Source organism: Lissotriton vulgaris, chromosome 5 (assembly GCF_964263255.1).
Source record: "Lissotriton vulgaris chromosome 5, aLisVul1.2, whole genome shotgun sequence".
Taxonomy (NCBI): domain Eukaryota; kingdom Metazoa; phylum Chordata; class Amphibia; order Caudata; family Salamandridae; genus Lissotriton; species Lissotriton vulgaris.
The window spans coordinates 1,760,698,495-1,760,719,630 of record NC_141693.1 but is presented as its reverse complement, the minus strand read 5'-3'; the positions used below and the strand labels follow the sequence as shown (position 1 = coordinate 1,760,719,630).

Below are 21,136 nucleotides of genomic sequence, written 5' to 3'. Positions count from 1 at the left end.
GGCAAGAAGTCCCAATGCAGAGCCCCCGATCCCCATCTCCCTGAGGCGCTCTACTAGCCTCACAGGGGAAAGGAAATCGAAGGCTGCTGTAAGGTCCAAAAGGATAAGCAGCGTTGCGTGGCCTGCATCTACCTGCCTACGAATATAATTGAAAACAACTGTAAGGGCCGTTTCAGTACTATGCAGGGCTCTAAAACCATGTTGAGAATCATCAAGCAATCGGTGGTCATTCAGATAAGAAGAGAGAAAAGAATTAAGATGCCTTTCAAGAATCTTCGGCGGCACCGGGAGCAATGAAATTGGGCGATAATTCTTAAGCTCGATCGGATCGAGGGAGGGCTTCTTTAGCAACTGCTTTACCACTGCCGTCTTCCAGGACAAAGGGAACTGTCCCTCAGAAATAGCTTTGTTCAGAACCGCGGAAAGGTATGGTATAATAACATCCCGACACAGTTTTAGTATATTGAGAGGGCAGGCGTCTAAAGGAGAGCCCGATTTAACATCCTCCAACTATCTATCCGTGTCTTCAGGCCCTAATAGTGGAAAAATCAGAAGCACTGGATGGGACTCAGGAAGCTCTGGTTCCTTCAATACTGTAAGTGTGCAGGTGGTGTTTGCTGTATTCAAAGCTTGAAGGGCCAGATAAATGTCTCTGATCTTACTAGTAAAGAAGTCAGAGATTTTATCACAGAATGACTGTGAGACGTCCCCGGTGTGAGAAGTTGTCGGAACAGAGAGGGAGTTAATAACCTTTAACAGTTCCCTCGAGGATTTAGACAAACTCATACTTTTGGAATAGAAGACCTTTTTTCTTCAATAATAGTTTCTTTATAATGCTTCAAAGAAATCTTACGGAGTTCCTTATCTGTGAAATCTAAATTGGAGCGCCATCGCCTTTCAAGTCGACGACAGATTAGTCTCAATGTTTTTAGTTTCTCCGAAAAGCAAGGAGCGGAGGGTTTGAGTCTAGCAGAATAGTGCTCACTGACTGGAGCCAGGATGCCAAGAGCCTCAGATATTTTAGCGACAGCTCCGTAGAAGCTTGATTAACATCATGATGCTCCAGGGGAAAACAGTTCTCTAACAAACTGGTGAGGGCCTCATTTGTTATGCGGCTAAAATCTCTTCTTTCCACCCAATGCTTATGTTCTGAGACAGTAATTTTGGTGGGGGAACCAGTACCAAGATAAAAAGGTACCGCAAAATGGTCCGACCAAGTCAGAGGGACAGGGTATCCCACAGTAATTCGAGGGTCATTAGAAAAGATCATATCCAGAATATGAGTCACCGTATGCGTGGGACTTCTGAAAAGTTAAGAACAGCCCCAACCATTAAAAATTTCAATAAGAGATTGGGTGTCCCTACAAAGAGCATTATCTAAATGAAAATCACCAAGAAAAGTAAAATTCGATCTATCAAGTAAAGGTTCCACAAGGTTACTACATTTCTGACCAAAGGATGTTCTGGATCCTGGAGGCCTATAGCAAAGAACACCTGAGAAACTTTCAGCGGGAAGGAAGTTAATGGAGAAATACAAAGCTTCAAAGGGGTCTGAGGTAGCAGAAAGCTGGTGTATACGACAGACCAGGCCGTCCTTATAATGGACAGCAAGGCCTCCGCCCCGTCGGCCAGTCCTGTTGAATCTGGCAAGTTGATAGCCAGTCGGAACGGCCTCAACAAGATCAGGTCCTGAGGAATCCGAGGCCCAGGTTCCAGTAATAAAAACCCAATCTGGGTTTCTAAGAGACACTAAGTCTTCAAATACAAATCTATTTCTATTTAAAGATCTAGTGTTAATAAGATAACCCCTTAACATGCAGTCATAACTATGGGCGTGCGTAGCCGGCGCCAGCACAACGTTATTGACCAGCATACTGCAGTTAGTACAGATTAAACATTTCCTATCTATTAACCACATCCGCGCTAGTTGAATTCTCCTTCTATGCTGAGATTTTAAAAAACCCATGCTCCATGACGAGCTGGGCTCGTCATGAGCGTGCGAGGAGGCTACACCATGACGAGCCCAGCTCGTCATGAGCCTGGAAGGGGTTAAGAGTTCAGGGTCGATAGTATGGAGGCAGAGGGTCCTTACATGCCGTAGGTTCAAAAGCGCCTCTCTGGAATAGCTTAAAAGTTCCTGATGAGGTGTAAAGGGGGCAGCAGCTCTGGCCCCTGGCGCAGACGGGCTTGCCTTTGGCGCGCCCGCTGGACGCTCGATATGGCATCTGTTTATAAAGGGGCTGAGGAGGCGACTAAAACGCCAACCTCCGCCTCCGCTAAACCGCAAGTTGTCTCCCTCCACAGCAATCGGGACCAAACAGCCCGTGGTGGAACCGGGAGTGCAACCGGCAAAGTTAAAATACCTCCAGATGATGACGCACCTCATGACACTCTTGAGGTTCTCGGTCAGCAAGATGAAGTCACACCTGCCTCCTTCACAGAGGCTCCCCTTTATTCTGTATATAGGGTCGTTCAGGGTTTTTGTTCCATCACAATGAGTCCAGGATATTTGGGCTATGATCCTGATGTTTCAGCCTCGTTTTGATATCTCGGTTAGAGCAGCTCTGAGGCTTCTTGGTCTGCTGGCCTCATGCATCTTACTTCTCAACTTCTCTAGGTGGCATATGCAGGCTGTGCTGTGGGATCTGAACTCCTGCAGCAGAAAAATCTGTCCGATGTTATCCAGATTTACGAGGAGACTACAAGATATGCAGTGGTGGCTGCTAGACCTCAACTTGATAAACAGCAGAGGCCTCTCCTTTCCCCAGCCAGTGCTGATGGTGGTGGTGGTGGCGTCCTTGCTGGACTGGTGAGGTCATCTGGGAGAGGTGAGGAACAGAGGACCCTAGTTTTCTATCAGAAACCTGGTTCCACATAAATCTGTTGTAGTTGCAGGCTATCTGGCTGGTGTTGAAAGTCTTCTCCTGTTTATAAATAGAAGACCAGTACATGTTCTCATTACATTTTTACATTTACATCTTCTGACACTGGGGATTGCCCTGGCTAGATCTCTTCCCTACTGTTGAAGACTAGTCGTTAAACCGTCTGCGCGTTGGAGTTCCCAACAATATTCTTTCTGTGGTATACTTGCACAATAGTAAGGAGCACAGAACTCTTGTACGCCTTTCCAAAGTTCTTTAGACGATCAGGAATGACCAGGCCCAAGTCATCCTAGTGGCTCCACATTGGACCAGGCTAGTGTGGTACCTGAACGTCTAGGCATGGGCATTTGTCCTCTGATTAGACAACCGATTGAGGAGGTTCTTGTGTCCCAGGAGTAGGGCAGAGTTCTGCACCCATGCCTGAGCAATCTACATCTCCATGTGTGGAAATTGAGTGTTAACTGTTTTCAGTCCTCCACCTGCGGCTGTGGAAGGCATCCTCTCAACCAGTTGTCCATCCACACAATCTGTTTACATTGGGACATATTTGGGGTCTGATGTTTTTCATTTTATCTTTGGCCCAGCAAGTGGGCACCATTCAATGTTTCTTGTCTGCTCTTTCGGCCTTCTAAAATTTGCCGGACCCACCATTCTTGTTTTAATTGACCTGTTGCTATCGGGTTCTTTAAAAGCTCACACACGTGTTCCCTCCTAAACTGTTTGTAATCCCGCAAGGGGATCCTAATTTGGCCCTCATGTTCCTCATGTATACCACCTCTGAGGCAATGCACAGCGGCTCATTGCCTGTTCAGACTTTCAAAACGATTTCCCTCATCGCGATCACTTCAGCTTGTTGCGTTAGTGTGCTCCAATCTCTCTCGATGCAGTTGCTCGACATGTCCATTTTCCCCATACAAACTGCTGTTGAGTACCAGGGCAGTCTTTTTGCCTAAAGTTGTGATACATTTTCTCATTCGGCAATCCAACACCCTCCCACTGTTCTTTGCTCCGCCTCACCCCTCCATCTACTAGACCCAAAAGAGCTTTGAACGTTTACATCGGTCACACCAAAGACCTTTGAGTGGACAAACAGCTTTTTGTGGGGTCTTTTTTCGGAAGGACTGAGGGCTCATTCCTCCAGGGTTTAGGCTACTACCACTGTGTTACCACGCTGAGTGCTTCTTCTTGACGTCTGCCATGCCGCTATGTGAGGGTCAGTGCACACCTTCACAAAGTACTACTGCCTTGGCAACCACTTCAAACGGGAAAGGTATTTTGTACGTTGGTCCTTACAAACTTTGTGATCAGAGCACATACCACAGACGCTCAACTTGGGTATTGTATTGGTATGTTTTCTAAAGATGAGGAATAGGCGATTAAAAGTATCCATCATTAGAACAAGCATCATACCTTCATTAACGCTTTTTCTACGGATACTCTGTCTAACCACAAATTCCTCACTTCTCTCTGATCTTCTCGTTCTGTGGAGTGGCCTCTTTTTTCCTATCAAAAGGTCCCAAATTTGAGTTCTGCCCAGTAGTACGGACCGTTATTTTGAACTCTTTGTCTGAGGGTGCAGAAAGAGTCAATGAAGAGACTGACACCAGCGTGCAGGGGTGGTGCCTATATATGACTCTGCTCAAGTTCGATGTGGAGTCATAGAACTCCACCAAGTGGCGGATGGGAGCACTCCTGGAAAAACCTCCGGATCCAGTCTGGCAGCTGTGGAATATTATGAAGGTGGGAATCTGTGGTTACATAGTGTCCACTATACAAAGCGCTACTGAAGGTAAGTAACTTGTTCATCTGACCATCAAGAACAGACTATCCGATTGAGTATCTACATATATAATGAGCTGTGGCTGATTCAAGTATTTTGAAAATGTACAATCCGATTTTTCACTCTTCCATGCACTAGGTTTAAGGATATGATTATCTTCCTTGTTTTTTCTTTCAAAAATGCTCTTTGGTGAAATTCCATTTTCATCAAATGCATTTCATCATTTCTAATGTAGGTATTTGTAGGATTTTAAAAATAGAAAGAAAATGGTACAATTTTTTTAATTCAGAAGGAATTACTTTAATATGAAACTAGGATTGAAAGTAAGTAAATGTAGTTTTCCAGCCACAAAGCAGGTAGGACTGTGGTAGGAAGCTCTATGCAAAAAAAACGTTACTATACATAGTTATATTCTATATTTGAATGTGGTCATTGAGGTCCTATTGTGTCTCATTTTTGTAGTCTATTAATTTTCAATGCTCAAGTTGTAGAACAACAAACCAACAGTAAGAATGCTTGAATCATACTTAGCCCCTGGTGATCACTCGGGTCACGAATACCTGAAATAATCTTATCCACTTGTGATCCACTGGTGGACTTGGATGCAGCACTGAGTAACTACAAGTGGCTGAGGTGATTTCGAGCTTTCCATTCATCACTGTTTTGTTTTTCTCAGTTTAACACCCCAGGTGCGATGGGTATGCCCCAGACGTGGGTCCACAGAATATTGCATACCACATACTATAAAGGCAAAATGGCTTATGACACTACAGCTGATATCGCCATCCTACCTGACTGGAGAGCATATTCTGCAAGTTATTGTAACTCCTCCTTCAAATGTGCCACAACATTGTTTTCTTTCATGACCGCCTAGAAAGAGGTGCTACAAAGTTAAACATCTGTAGCTCAACAGACCATAATGTTTCTTAATTTAAAAATACCTCAGACTGAGCAATATCTAAACCTGTTTTGAAGTTAACGTTTGGTTTCATCAAACCAGGATTAGAAGCGCCAGCATGTATGACAACCGTGATCTTACTTTTTTTAAGAACTCTAAAACACCTTAAAAGTGAGAAATTCTTAACCCCTTCGATGCTTATGATGGAACGGTTCCGTCATCAGCGTCGGTTGGGCTGTGCTGATGACGGAACCGTTCCGTCATGACCACACCCGTTTTTCGAATCTTCAGCGCAGCGCAAAAATTCGCGCCGCGCTGAAGAGGTTAATAACTTACCTGTAACTTATGTAAGAAAGGGGCATTTCACAGCTTCCTTATTGGACAGTCGACTAAATAAAAGGAGAGGCGGAAGATGAGGAAAATTCTCAGGTAACCTGTTGGGTGGAAGTAAGTGCGGTTTCCTTTGTACATATCAGGTTATTTGTTCATTTTTAAACGGGTCTGTAGATTTGAGTTCATATGACCATTATTGTAATGGCTGACAATCCATACATTTGTTGAAAAATACAAAGTGATCATTTTTCCTAGCAGCAGTACCGATGGGAGGTCTGGCTTGACAGGGCAACTGTCACCTGGCCTTTAAACCTTCACCAATATTATTCTACAAATCTTTGCTTTCACACAAATGCTTATCCATACTCGTGCTATTTACTGGTGATGCTTCACATTACTATACAACATTCCTTTAAAGCCAAACCTACTGGCATTGCCAGTGCTTGGTCTTGAGTGCTGGAAGTGTTAGATTGGATACAAGTTCATTATTTGTCATGTCATGTCAAGTCCCTTTCAACATTGTTTGCACGAAGGTAAAAATGCAGCCCGATAGGTTTCAATTAAGTGTAGACAAAAAGGAAGCCTTGTCCTCTAAACTGCTTTGAACCAGAAACTGTTGTTCACTTGTCTAACTAATATTTTTGACCTGAATGCCATCCATATTCACCAGCTGCCCTTCATGTAAAAGCAAAAAATCAGCTACTGATGCCCACAAGGTCTGCGTAGTTTGCCTACCGGTGTTCCATTCAATCAAAGCGTGTGAGATTTGTATTTTAAAAAAAAGACAAGTTACAAAGGACACTAAGACAGAGAAGGTATTAGACTGAGAGGCTTGTTGTGGATATGAAGACCAATGGAGAAATAGGAAAAAAAGGATGAGGTTCGAAAGATGTGCTTTTATTGTAAGTATACCTCCATCTGAGAGAGACTTCCACATAGGGAGATCTTCAGACAAGAAAACCCCTGGCAAACACAGGTTGACAGCATTTCCACTGGCACCGATCATCGACTTTGAGATCTACAGTGTTGCTCTTGGCGGGCTCAGTCCTGGCCTATTTGTTATCACAAGATATGCAGTAACTCATTGAGACCGCCATTACCTCAAAATATTTGCTGTCCAGACGTTCAAGATCAACATCGAGGAGATCACCGTTGCTTCCAATGTCAACGGCACAGGTCAGATTGGTGTCAACTCATTTACTGCTGCCAAGTAGAGCATGATCGAGGTCAATGAAACCCTCTTTTACATGGAAGAAACCTAGGTTGCCAGCGTTTTGGTCCCCATCAAAGGTCAAAATGGCTAGAAAGACGTCAGCTCCTTTATCATCATTGTTAAAGATATTGCAGATCATATGATAATCATCACTAGGAAGGTCTCGGTATCCTTTATTAAACTCTGGACTTTCTCTGCTACACACCACCACCAGTAAGAAAAGTAGAGAAGAAACCACAGTTTGACAATGGCAGTAAATCCCAATCCGGATCTATTACGGTTTTGACAATTGAGACCTTTCATCGATTAAGAAGACTTGGAAGGCAACATCCATGTCATCTCAGAGTAGGTGGAGGTCTGTTTCTCCTCCAAGTATACCCATCAACAAAAGACCGAGATCGTATTCACGCTCTAACTCTCATTAATTCTGATACAACTCATTCATCCTGCAGACAAAGTGGCTCCCAGCCTGCCCTTGCAGCCTGGAAAGAAGTTTTATACTGCTAGTCCTACTTTGCTGTTTAAACCAATAGCAAAATGTGTGAGTGTGTGTGTGTGTGTGTGTGTGTGTGTGTGTGTATATATATATATATATATATATATATATATAGTATCCAAGAAAGCCCCGAGCTTTAGAAACGCACACCACGAAGAAGAGTTCATCTGAACTTTTATTCACCTGAGGCAGCAATTAAAACCAAATTAATTAGTGTCCTTGACGCGTTTCAATGCCTCCTGGCATCTTAATCATAGGGTGGGTGGTTTGGAAAATCAGATACGGACTGCAGCTTCTTTTTCCACAGAATGCTTTCTCCAGTGAAATGCATGCTCGTAGCTGTAGTCCCAATTACTCCCCTTCGGTGGGGTCCGTTTTTTCCAAAGTTAATTTTGCTCCCAATTTCAATGCAAATGTTTTCTTGGCCCTCCGGTGGGCTTCAGGTTTATAATTCTGCCTGATAATGGTTTGCTTCTTCGTGCTGGAAACAGGCTGGAACAACGTTATGCAGCCACACAGACCTTCAACATGATGCTCGTGGCGGTGCAGTCTCCCACGGCCGGAGTTGCCGTGTAAAATATCCATCCAAGAAAGTCCCGAGCTTTAGAAACGCACACCACGAAGAAGAGTTCATCTGAACTTTTATTCACCTGAGGCAGCAATTAAAACTGACCCCACCGAAGGGGAGTAATTGGTAAAGATGCCAGGAGGCATTGAAACGCGTCAGGGACACTAATTAATTTGGTTTTAAATGCTGCCTCAGGTGAATAAAAGTTCAGATGAACTCTTCTTCGTGGTGTGCGTTTCTAAAGCTCTGGGCTTTCTTGGAAGGATATATATATATATATATATATAACAAAATTGCCCAAAGCAATGAGAGCGCACACAATTTCAGAAGAAACCATCCGGTTTATTTCAAAGAAAAATCGAGCAGCAGCATTCATGTTAAATTCATATCCATGCGACGCGTTTCAAGGCTCCTGCCTCTTAATCATGGACCTTTTCATATACTCAGCAGATGGCTCTGATTACTTCTTTTTAAGCATGCCTCATTTACATACCCCCAGTGGGCCTCGCTGTGTGCGTCACTTTCTCAAAGCATGCTAGGACTTGTGGTCCTAATCAGAGTAATTCATTACCTTCCAGTAGGTTCTGCTTCGTGTATGACTGACATTTTAAAGTTCTTTTTACAGTTCTTGTTCCCCTCCAGTGGGTCATGTTGCTGAGCACGTTAATATTTTCCTCTTCTGAAATGCTGTAAATCAAGTTTGGCATAGTTCCAACTTGCAGCCTCTCATTCGTGAGTTTGGAGATGGCGCAGCTCTCCACGGCAGGGCTGCCGTGTAATTAAATCCAACAAAGTTGCCCAAAGCAATGAGAGCGCACACAATTTCAGAATGAATTTAACATGAATGCTGCTGCTCGTTTTTTCTTTGAAATAAACCGGATGGTTTCTTCTGAAATTGTGTGCGCACTCATTGCTTTGAGCAACTTTGTTGGATTTAATAACACCGATCCCTGTCACGTTATTTGGAAGTCGGAAGAGTACCGCGCGGCTTGCGCATCATGCTGGTTCCCACATATGAGTCCCCCAACCCTGAGCTGTTAAATGAGTGGGCGCACTGCAATTTGCAATCCTCTAAGAACCTTATGGCCTTACTCGTCAAATATTCCGAAATTGATCGTGTTAAGTATGAGGAGCAGATTGTGACACTTGAACTGGAACTCAATGGCCTTGAACAGAGCACTGCCAATACTAAAATGCGAGATGAAATGCTAGCTCGTATCAGCAAAGAGGAGGAAACTATACGCAAAAGAAAAGCGTTTAAATTTCAAAGGGACAAGCAAGACTATGAGAGAGGTCAAGTGTTCACCTTTGCTAAACGCTTTCAAGGCATTAAAAAGAACATTTCTAAAAAACTCCCGCAAGTCCAATTACCCTCACAACAACAGGGCAACTTAACCAGCAGAGCGGAATCTGCCACCTCGCTCTCTGATTTTAGCTCGATGGGAGAAAGCGGGTCTGAAAATGAGCAAGCAGGACCTAGTGACGAGTTGGGGTTTCGCCGGCTCTCCCTGGCCCAAGAGATAGACTGTATGAGGCAGGATCGCCTCGATACCCTGAGGCCCAGGGCAACAAAACCCGAAAATTCCAAAACTTCAAACGCCACCAACGCAGGAAACGCAAAAGTGGGGGCAAGAAAGAACAGCAACAAAAACTACTGGAAACGCAAGCAAACAACAACACAGTGAATACAGCTGATAAGATGTCTGTGGTAAATTTGTCTGACATTGAATTAGGCGAGGAGGAAATACAAATTTTATCTTTAGGTCTTTCTTATAGCCCTGCTAGCAATTTCAGATGCGCACAAACCAGGGTTGATGTGTTCCAGTTTGTGCGCAAAATCAAACTAAAGAAATTCTTTGCATCTAAACCTACAACAGAAATAACATCGGGTACAACTACGGCTGTAGGTGCCAACCCGCAGGGTCTCACAGCAGGCGACATGAATCTTTTTACGGACCTAGTAAGCCTACAAGGTGAGAGCACTCAATTGTCAGCAAATGATATAAACCAGGTCCCAGTGGGGGCGGGTTTGACGGATTTCAAAGCAAAATCTAATTTTTGTCCGATAATGGTCAAGGATAATATTGACTACTATCATGAGTTAGTTACCACAGACATTAAGAAGCTTCAACACACGGTGGCCCGAACCAAATTCAAATATTCTAAATGTGAACAACAATACCGTGATCTTATCAATAAATTACAAAGCAATAAATCTGTGATTATTCGCCAGGCGGATAAAGGCGGTAATGTGATCATCTGGCCTAGGGAAAAATACATGGAGGAAGCATGGCGACACCTGAATGATAAAGACTGCTACAAAAGAGTGGATATAGCGACTATTAAGGCATTTTGGAATAATTTCTATATCAAATTAGTGGCTTGGAAAGGTTTGGGCTTGTTGAGCTCTGATGAGCTCAAATTTTTAAAGAACGATCACCCAACAATCCCTTGTATTTATTTTATACCCAAAATACATAAACATCCATTGAATCCTCCAGGCAGGCCTATTATTTCAGCCTGCGGCAGCTTGCTTGAGAATACCTCCAAGTATATTGACTTTTTCCTCCAAGAACACGTGAACAGTCTTCCCACCTTTATTCAGGACACTGGAGATTTCCTTAGGAAACTCAATGACATTACATGGCAGGAGGACTACCTACTCATCACGCTTAACGTGACCTCGCTTGACACCAGTATTAACCATGTTGATGGCCTCAAAGCTGTTAAATATTTTTTGAACAATCGGCCATTACATTGCCGTGCCCATAACAACATGATTGTCAATATGATTGAAATGCGTCTGTATAACAATTTTTTTATGTTTCAGCAGATGTGCTTTCAGCAGACTAGAGGAGTAGCGATGGGTTCCTGCTTCTCCCCCAGTTATGTTTGTTTGCATATGGGACTGTGGGAGAGGCAGGTTCTCGGAGCACAGTTTGCTGAAATCATGCACACCAATGTTGTTTGCATTTACAGATACATTGATGATTTGTTCTTGATTTGGAGAGGGGAGGAGAGTTTGGCCATTACATTTATTGATAATCTGAATGTCAACTCCTTATACTTAAAATTTACCTCCAACATAAGCAAGTCCTCTGTCAACTTTCTAGATGTCGAAGTCTTTATTGATCAACTAACAATCCATACTAGACTACATCGTAAAGCAACAGCAGGCAACACTCTACTGCATGCGTCCAGTAACCATCCCCGTCATCTGATTCACAGCATCCCCTACGGGGAGATGCTGCGTATTAAACGCATTTGCAGTAGAGTCCAAGACATGGAGGAGGCTCAGGCGGCGTGTCGTTTGCGCTTTCTAGCGAGGGGCTATAATGATAAAACCATTATGACAGCTATGAAACGTACACAGGCCCTACCTAGAAATGAAGCGCTTATTACAAAGGCTATGAGACAAGGCAACCTTCCAGAGAATCATGATGATACCATTCGCCTAATAGTCACCTATAGTAAACCGCATCAGGCGATTAGAAAAATCATGGGAAAACACTGGCCGTTAATTCAAAATGACCCAGTGTTAAATATGGGATCCTTGAAATCACCAATGATTACCTATAGAAAATCTGGATCAATGCAGAATAGCCTGGTCAGCAGCAGTCCAGAGGTCTTGGCCAAGACCGACTGGCTCAGCAGCCGCACAGGCTTTTATAAATGCATGACGTGCAAAGCCTGCAAACACGGGGTCAACAAAAAATCATATAATTCCCCGTTCTCTGATAGACAGATTGCCATTTCAAAGTATTTAACTTGCAAAACCGAATTTGCGATTTATGTCTTGGAGTGCCCTTGTGGACTTAAGTACATAGGAGGTACTAAACTTCCAGTCCACAAGAGAGTGCTTCAACACATGAGGGCCATCACGCATTGTGATGAGGCGTATCCCGTCGCAAGACATTTTAACGACTGTCACAATAGAGACCTGCAATTACTACAGTACTATGTGGTTGATGCAGTTATGCCCCCAAGAAGAGGTGGCGACAGGGAAGGATTACTTCGTAAACTAGAAACTTACTATATCCTCAATCTAGACAGTAAACATCCAAATGGATTGAATTCATGGGAGGATGTTCATACCTGTCTTTAAACTATTATTTATACCTTCTATTGATAGTTGATCAGTCTTAATAGAATTGCAAGTTTTACACTCATATCTGTCTTCTTTTTTAGCGTACATCAAATTACTGCTTTGTGTTTTTCTACTTTTTTGATAAATTGATTTTATGGATTATAATCAATTTTATCTATTACTGAGTTACACTTTTTAACAATTTTACTATTTATTGATATTTTTAAATAGTGATTTGTTATACACTTTTTATATATTCACGGTTTGCACATATTTTTCTTTTTAATATTGTATTGCACAGCTTTGCATGTCGCCTTGGACATCATAATTTGGTTATAAGCAGGGTCTTTGCCTCTGATCCTAATTATTGAGAAATATCTATCAGATCATATATCAATTGCAAATGTATTTTACAGTTATTTCATAAGTCCGTATCTATTGCAGTTGTAAACCGCTATTTTTAGCAATAATTTTACTGACTTTCGTTATGAATTTCAACATCTATTTATTTACAGCATCTGTATTTTACAGTTATTATTGTCCAGCATCAACCACAGAAAGTTTGGTATTTTTCACATGTACCAATGTTTTACATGGTTTTAATTGCTATTTTAGCGTTTATTTAATGGATTTAATCTGGTATAAATACCACCATCCACATGTCTATAATGTTTGCAGCATCATTATATTTATGCTATGTACTGATGTTGGGCTGAAAAAGACGTACTGTTTGAACTGGGATAGTCATTTTGTCTATTTCCATGATGATGTTTCTAAATACGACATGCACTGCCAATTTAAATTTGTAAATTACACTCCATAGCGTGTCATGTGATCAAGGGCCAAGGTAGGCTCGAAACGCGTCATGGCTGAGGTGCAGGGTTTTATGTACAAATAAAGAAAATTGCACCTTCAACTCCTGGGTCCGCTGTCGTCCTTCCAAAGCCTTCAAGTGTCGACTTTCCTGATTATAGACACAACTCGACCAGGGGGGCATTTGAAAAAGGAAAAACCCCCGAAACGCGTCATGCCCATGGTCTGATGAGAAAATAAAAGGCGGATGTTCCACAAGCCCCGTTTGTTGCCTGTTTCTTTCTGTTGGATGAGACGTCTTGGGCAATATTCAGCGTGTTGCAAGTGTTTAGCACTCGTGCTGAACCACACGCAAGGTGTGCACCCCCCGCAAGTGTCCAAAGGGGGTCGCAAAAAGGTAGACCCTCGGACTACCCCGCATCAAGCCTGTAATGGAGAATGCTGTAAATACAGTCCATACCTGCATGGAGCTACGCCCCTACTTCATAGGCGTTTCCTTTTCCAGGACAGTCTGAAGTGTGAGGAAGGGGGAGAGGAGTGTGGATGTCATCACCTGAACCCCAAACAAGCGCCACAGCTCCCGCCAGACGACATGACACACCGGCTGCGGATAACACAAGAATGTGAGCCGGTAATTGGTATCGCCGCCGGCATGCTTACAAATGCTGCATGCTGGGAAATGCAGTCTACTACCCAGGGCAGAGGCGACTCCATGCCGTGTTTGTTAGGCAACCCACACTACTTCAGAAGGTGAGATGGACAATGAATAATTGACAATTGGGAACTGCAAGCAAAGACACAACTCGACCAGGGGGGCATTTGAAAAAGGAAAAACCCCGAAACGCGTCATGCCCATGGTCTGATGAGAAAATAAAAGGCGGATGTTCCACAAGCCCCGTGTGCTGCCTGTTTCTTTCTGTTGGAGGAGACGTCTTGGGCAATATATATATATATATATATATATATATATATATATATATATATATATATATATATATATATATATATATATATATATATATAGGCATCATTTATGTAATTCCAGCTTGCCAGTGTACTTGTTATGTTGATATGTGCTTCAGAGTTTATATAATGTTCATTCATCCGGCCACTGCTTGTGTTAAGATGACAGACGTGGTTTAGTCTGATTAACATCTGAAACTTATGCAACTAAAAATTATGTTTTTTTTTAGTTTACACTAACACCCAGCACTTTATTATACTTTTTTTATTCACATGTAGTAGGGGTGTGATTGTTCGAACATATACAAGTGTGGTATATGCATATTACGCTGGTCGGTCTACCATTGGTGTACATTGATGGTTATCCATTTTTTCTCATACATTGAAAATTGGATTTTTTAGCATATGATGTACTGGGTATGTGAAGGTTATTTGGTTAAAAGTATGTATATAAGTATATGTCTAGTGGTAACAGAACACTTATGAATTATTGTGGAACTGTTTACACTAATATTGACTTTTAATATCTATGCTTAGATGGCAATCCTGTGTAGGGTTGTAAAAATGGATTTATCCAGTAATCATGTTTTAACCTACTCACATCGGCGCGTTAGAATCAATTGGCATTATGCGAGTTTATTTTTATAAACAATGTAACCACTTGCAATACCTGACTTAGGGGGATTTATCCCAACACTTGTGTTCTTGATTTCACAGCGCATTGTTATCTTAATGTTATTACAACGTGTAGTATGTTTACTATGTCTATTACGCTGTGATTCACACTCCTATGTTGATTGGCTCAGCCAATCGTATGAGCACTTTAAATTTCTGCCATTCCCCTCTGGGGTGCCATGTGACCAAGGCCTCTGGGAGGCCGAAACGTTATGCTGTCCGTGTGTTGCAGAATAAATTAATTTACTCACGGAAATACTGGGTCTCCGGTTCTTTGGCGGCGCTGCGGTGATATTGAGACTACGGCGCTGTTCATGAGAACTTGTGTGAATATATATATATATATATATGTGTGTGTGTGTGTGTGTGTGTGTGTGTGTGTGTGTGTGTGTGTGTGTGTGTGTGTGTGTGTGTGTGTGTGTGTGTGTGTGTGTGTGTGTGTGTGTGTGTGTGTGTGTGTGTGTGTGTGTGTGTGTGTGTGTGTGTGTGTGTGTGTGTGTGTGTGTGTGTGTGTGTGTGTGTGTGTGTGTGTGTGTGTGTGTGTGTGTGTGTGTGTGTGTGTGTGTGTGTGTGTGTGTGTGTGTGTGTGTGTGTGTGTGTGTGTGTGTGTGTGTGTGTGTGTGTGTGTGTGTGTGTGTGTGTGTGTGTGTGTGTGTGTGTGTGTACACACACACACACATCTAGTATGTTGGCTCTCATTATACTATTGTAATTGCCATTATATAGCGCTTACTTCCCCTGACTAGGCGTCAAAGTGCTTTTTCGGTGAGTAGCACGCTACCTCGGGACCCATAAAGGATTAGTGTTGAATTATTATAGTGAAATATGAAAGTAATTAAAGTGGTGGATAGGTTAGTCAGTTATTTGGGTTCGGAAGGCTAGAATATATGTATATACCTATTAAAATGTCCTAACAGTAAATCCTCCAAAATGTTGTTTTTTACTGTGGAAAAGCTAGAAGCCCCATAAGCTAGTACAGAGTTGCAGGCTAACATCTTAGCTCTGCTAACTTCTGAATGGGACTACAAAAATGGATACTTCAAGGTTTCAAATTATTGTGGCATTAACCCCGCCTTGATGCCCAAGTTGAATTTTATGTCCCATTGAAGCAAAAGGAACTTTTGGAAAGTTGCCACTTTGTTGCCCAGTTTACATGTTGGCCATTCACAGTTGTTGGCCTCCAAACTGCCTTCTGTCCTCCTGGGGAGTAGTGTGGATGACTTCCAGGCTCAGGAACAATAGAGGCTTGCCATAGAAGGTGTTACCTCCCCTTTGCTGGAAGTCACACAGAGTGTTGGCCCAAAAGCCGAGCTGCAAATGAACCTGCCTTTGGTGGGCAAATGGTGATCACTATTAAGGTGGGTTGCCCCTTCTGTTTAGCTGACGGCAGGAACAGAGAAGGGAAGCCAATTGCCAAACTGGTTTTCCCCTGGGCATGTAGACCACAGTTAGCCACACCTAACAGCCTAGGAAGGGTTCAAACATATTGAGAGTGGGCAGGATAGTGCATTCTGGGATTGCTAGATGCCGCACATAGCTGCAAGTCATCATAGCTTGGAAAGGATTCTGGTACCCCATTGGCAAGAGACTGCATCATTTCCCTAGGGCACTTTCTGGACTTAAATATGGTACCCCTGGCACCCTGGACCTTAGATCACATTTGGACTGGAGAAAGAACTACTCTGCAGACCCCTGGACCTAGCAAGGGAGCCTGCACTATCCTTCTGGACTGCACATGATGCTCCTTATGCTAGATAGGTCTGTGCCTGTGGTCCCTGACTCTTGGTAAAGTCCCTCCAGAACCCCAGACAGAAATAATTGGTCGACTGGCCCCTGTTCCAGCACCAGGGTCATAAAAGCTGAAGTAGCCCGCTCTGGCTAGTCAGTAGCCATCTTCAAGGAGTAACTGCTGACTGTCGACGTTTAGCCAAGAAGACCTCCCCTCCCCACACTCACACTTTTCACCTGTGTCTGCCGAACTTGGAAAAGTCATCAGAGTGCAGACAGGTGATCAAATATGGACACTAGTCCTTATTAACCCCTTGCATGCCCATCCGAAGCTGCGGTGGGCGTGGGCGGCGGATGGCCGGGAGATTTCCGATCTGCGCATGCGTTGAATTTTGACGCACCGCAGCGAAATTCCGGCCGCGCTCAAGGTGTTACAGGAAACCACTGGACTCACTGTGGCTGGAGATCAGTAGTCTAGCGGCCGCTGAATTTTCATCTGCTCAAAGAGGGCTTCCAGGGACACCGATTCTTGTGGCCAAAGTCACCCAACCTTACCTGTGGACAGAGGAATAACCCCAGGAAGACCCCTGTCCACCCCAGAGCCCCCAGAACATTTTTCAGAATCCTGTATCTCCAGCATCAGGACCACTCCGTTCAGATCTATAGCTGTCCTTGCTTAAAGTGTGGAACTGCACTCAGGACTGCTGTGGTGACCAGGTAACTGTCCAAAAACTACTTTCTGGCCTGTCTAACCTTCTCTGCGTCAGAATTGGTCGCCCAACCTGGGCCGGAATAGTTAAGCACAACTCTTTCTAATGTTTGAAATGTTTAAAAACTTTACGGTTACTAATCCTTGTTGGTACTTTGGATTAAAAAATAAAACCTAAGATTTATATTTTACCTTGAAACGATATCTCTGGAACGCTCTGGTGGTTTTTTTTCTCATCTTGGTGTCTAAAATTCATAAAAATATGCTTTTTTTTATAAATTGGTGTCAGATTTATTTTGGGCTGTGTAACTTTCTTGTTCTTTTTGGTGCATGTAAATGCATTACACTATTTCCTTTGTTTAAGTCTTGCTGATCAAAGCCACAGCTACCCAGGGTTGACCTAGAGGTTTTATAAACGAGCCTGACTGGACCCTATCTTGTTACAAATGCTTCAAACGAGAGCAGCTCCTAGACCACTTTTACCTCTCGTGCCGGGTCTCCTGGATATTGCAGATGAAAAATACCTCACACCTGCAGAGGTTAAGGCAGCAACTTCTAATCTTCTAAAACATATATGCCTCCTCAACAAGACCCTGAATTGCTTGAAACCGATCCAAAACCAGACTTCCTCACTGTCACAGTTGTCAGAAGGAAACATGATTCAGTCCCAGTGTGGGCTGCTCTACCAGAGAGGGAAATGAAAAGGTTGAATGCAACAGGAAGAAAGATATGTGGGACAGCCTCCACATAATAAAAAAATGGCAGGCACCACAGGGGGATGGATATATATAAATATATATAATGCTTGATATCTTTTGTCTCAGATTGACCATCACATAAACAAGATTTCATTGAGATACTGAAAGAAGGTTCTATGGTGTGTTATCAAGTGATAAGCACTGCAGTGGACTCCGCTGAACTTTCTACAGTTAGGTATTGTTACAGACCTTCGCTAAGAATATTCTCATGGCTTGTTTATCTTCTTTGAAACCTGAGACACAGCTAAAGATGTAAAACTTACCATTCTGGAGATCAGTACTCTTCGGATAGCACACAGGAGAAGAAATGATAAGAATGAAAAATGAAGTGGAAACTTTGAAAGCAGCAGGTCTTGAAAAACAGAAAAAGGGTTTCAAACACCAGAACACCAAAAAACAAAAGTTATTTCCATTAGGGGGATTCAAACCCCACAATATTCATACCAAATTTTGTTACACCACAGCCAACACAAAGACAGTATAATTGAAGACAACAAAAACAAAAAATACTTCCCCTTAAACAACTCACTCGAGTGAAAAACTCATCCAGCAACAGACCACTACGGACCAACATTCCCCCCCTCAGTTACCCACTCACATTATTCAGAAAGGTTACTCAATCCAATTCAAGGCTCGTCTTCCACCTGCTCCACCAAAACCATCAAAATGTCATCTGTCTGATTTGCAACACTCCATACACCCACAATTGTGACACAAAATGTTCTAGCATTGTGGTGCAAAACACAGGTGTACACAGGTGTACCAGTGGCAGCTCCAATTCAAAAGAAAAATCCAACCCATACCATAGTCACGGAGGTCTCTCTACCATAATCACGAATGCCTCTGTCAGGATGGAGAGCATATTTGGACCATTTGGCAATTTTAAGTCTAAGGTTGGAAAAAGGAAACCTATCACATCTGTCTAATGTAACTGAAGGCCGTGCACTCGGCTGTCAAAGCCTTTTTACTATTGCTCTCAACAAAATAATTGGTGATTCAAACCGTCAACGCCACCATAATATATTATATCAACATACAGGGAGGAACCAGATTATGACAATTCCTTGCTGGATCAAACCTTGTGGTATTGGGCCCACGCTAGAGGTCTAAAATGCACAACTTGTCTTGGGCGATTATGGCAACTTTTACCTGGTCAGCCTGATACTCTTCAGAACTCGAGGCAGGAAAGGAAGCGTTGGGAACATCTAAAGGAGACATTGCAGTCAGAATGCATCTGGCAGGGACTTTCTTGAAGGAAACTCCAGGGTGCAGTAGATTTAATACTGCTTGTACTTTATGGTGGCAAACTATTCTAACAGGGCATCCCCCAGTGGTCGAAGATGTCCTTTGCAACCTTAAAATGTAGATGCCACTCATGACCACCTAGCCAACATCTTAACAGCTTCTTTGCTCTGGTATTTAGAGCTCCTCCTAGACTATTGGCTGGCTACCAGAAAGATGTTCTGCTGGTCCAACCCTCTTTAGGGATGTAGGAACTCCTGACACAGGATCCAGGGCGCCACTCTTACCTGTTTGTTGCAATACTACATGTTGGTCATATTGTCTAGTAAAATATGCCTCAGCCTTCCCTTTGTAGTGTAGTTCCTTTTTTCCCTATAGGCCCTGCGCATTGGAATAACATAAACAGCAGTGTAGACGTAGAAGTGCGGTCTTCCAGGTCTCTACTGACTATGCTAAACTTGGGTTTGTACCAACTAGCTCAGAGGTCACTGGAAACTTTCTTGACTGAATAGGGAGTGATCAGCTCCCCTGGCTCAGACAAGAAGGGATTCAGTTTTCCAACAACCGCATAAACATGACAACTTTGCTCCTTAGAATAAGAGTCAATCTCTAGAGTCGTGGGAAACAATAGACAGCTATTTCACTCAGTCAGTTGTGCAGATTACTTTCACCAAGATGCAGAGAATAGAGAGACTGGCGTTTTCAATAAAAGGTATAATTTATTGAACAGTCTTTCTTCTCGTGCAAGAGAAATGAATTGCCACAATTGCAAGACTTGTTGTTATAAAAAGTGCGTACAGTAAAAGGAGGATTGCGAAATAATACTGTAAAAGCATTGATATGGTTTCTTAGCCATACAATGATTAAAATGAATAAAATATATACATTCATATATACATTAGACTAACGTACTCAACTGGTGCTTCTAACTACGCCTACCCCAGTGTACCTGACCTAAGCTTAATACTTGGGAGGGAGTAAGTAAGTAGCAGTTTAGTTAAGTTGGTTTTGCCAAGAGTTTGCTGCAAGAATTCTCTCTAAGGGTTTAGTCAACACCATACCTCTGGAATAGAAAGTTGGAGGCCTTGTATCTCCTTTCAGGACTCGATATTCCAGTCACTCGCAAGAGTAGGCTGGAAACGCCGGAGCTGGATTTTCTCGGCAAGAGAAAAGACAGCGTCTCTCTGGGCGCGCCAAGGAGGAGGAGGAGGAGGAGCAGCGTCCGTGGGTTTCTCGCATCTGCTGGGCTCTGCAAGGGACAGCTGTTCTGCTCCTGTATTCACCACACCATCGTTATCGACGTCGCATTTGCTTATGGCAGCGTTGGTAATATTTATACCTGAAAGGTGCCTTGTTTGACGTAAGTTTTTGGACATAAGACGTCAATAAGGATGTCACTAGGAAGTGATCGTCCTTTCAGTGCTCATTAGAGTTCTATTACTAATCAAAACATAGCAAGCGGGGCTTTCCCAGGTTGCTGGGTTTTATCTTGTTGAAGAACTCTGAGTGTAATCTAGGAATCTAAGATAGTGGCCTCTGCTGTGTCATCTACACTAATGAGCTGCAGAGGCGAGTTTCAGAAATATGCCTGAAAATATGGCTCTGATCGTTTATGCCATTTATAGGGGTATGAATGGATTATAGCCGTATAGGGGCATAAGCTCACAGTATTGATCGGGGTCCTAGATTAGAACACGACACCTTAATGAACGGCCGGAAGGTATTCAAGGCTGCATGCAATGCCTAGAGCTCCAGAAGATTGCTAGAGCATTGGGTTTCTGCTGGAGGCCAGAGGTCTCGTATCTACACCTACCCCAGTAGCAGTGATGCAAGTGTCACAAGTGATTAGTTTGGGTGGTGATTTGAGAGTGGCATTCCTAAGTAAGGTAGGCTCTAGTTTGTCACTTACAAAGGTTGTGAGTTTGTCTCCTGCAAAATATTGAGGTTCTGCTTCAGGCCCTGCATATGCCATCTTATGTCTGGAACGAGGA

At 43.0% G+C, this 21,136-nt stretch overlaps 1 protein-coding gene across 8 annotated transcripts in view; it reads left to right on the top strand.

The window, feature by feature from the left end:
• Window positions 1-21,136, top strand: part of TMEM106A (transmembrane protein 106A) — a 358,070-nt gene that overhangs the window by 106,804 nt on the left and 230,130 nt on the right. The window lies entirely within an intron of this gene.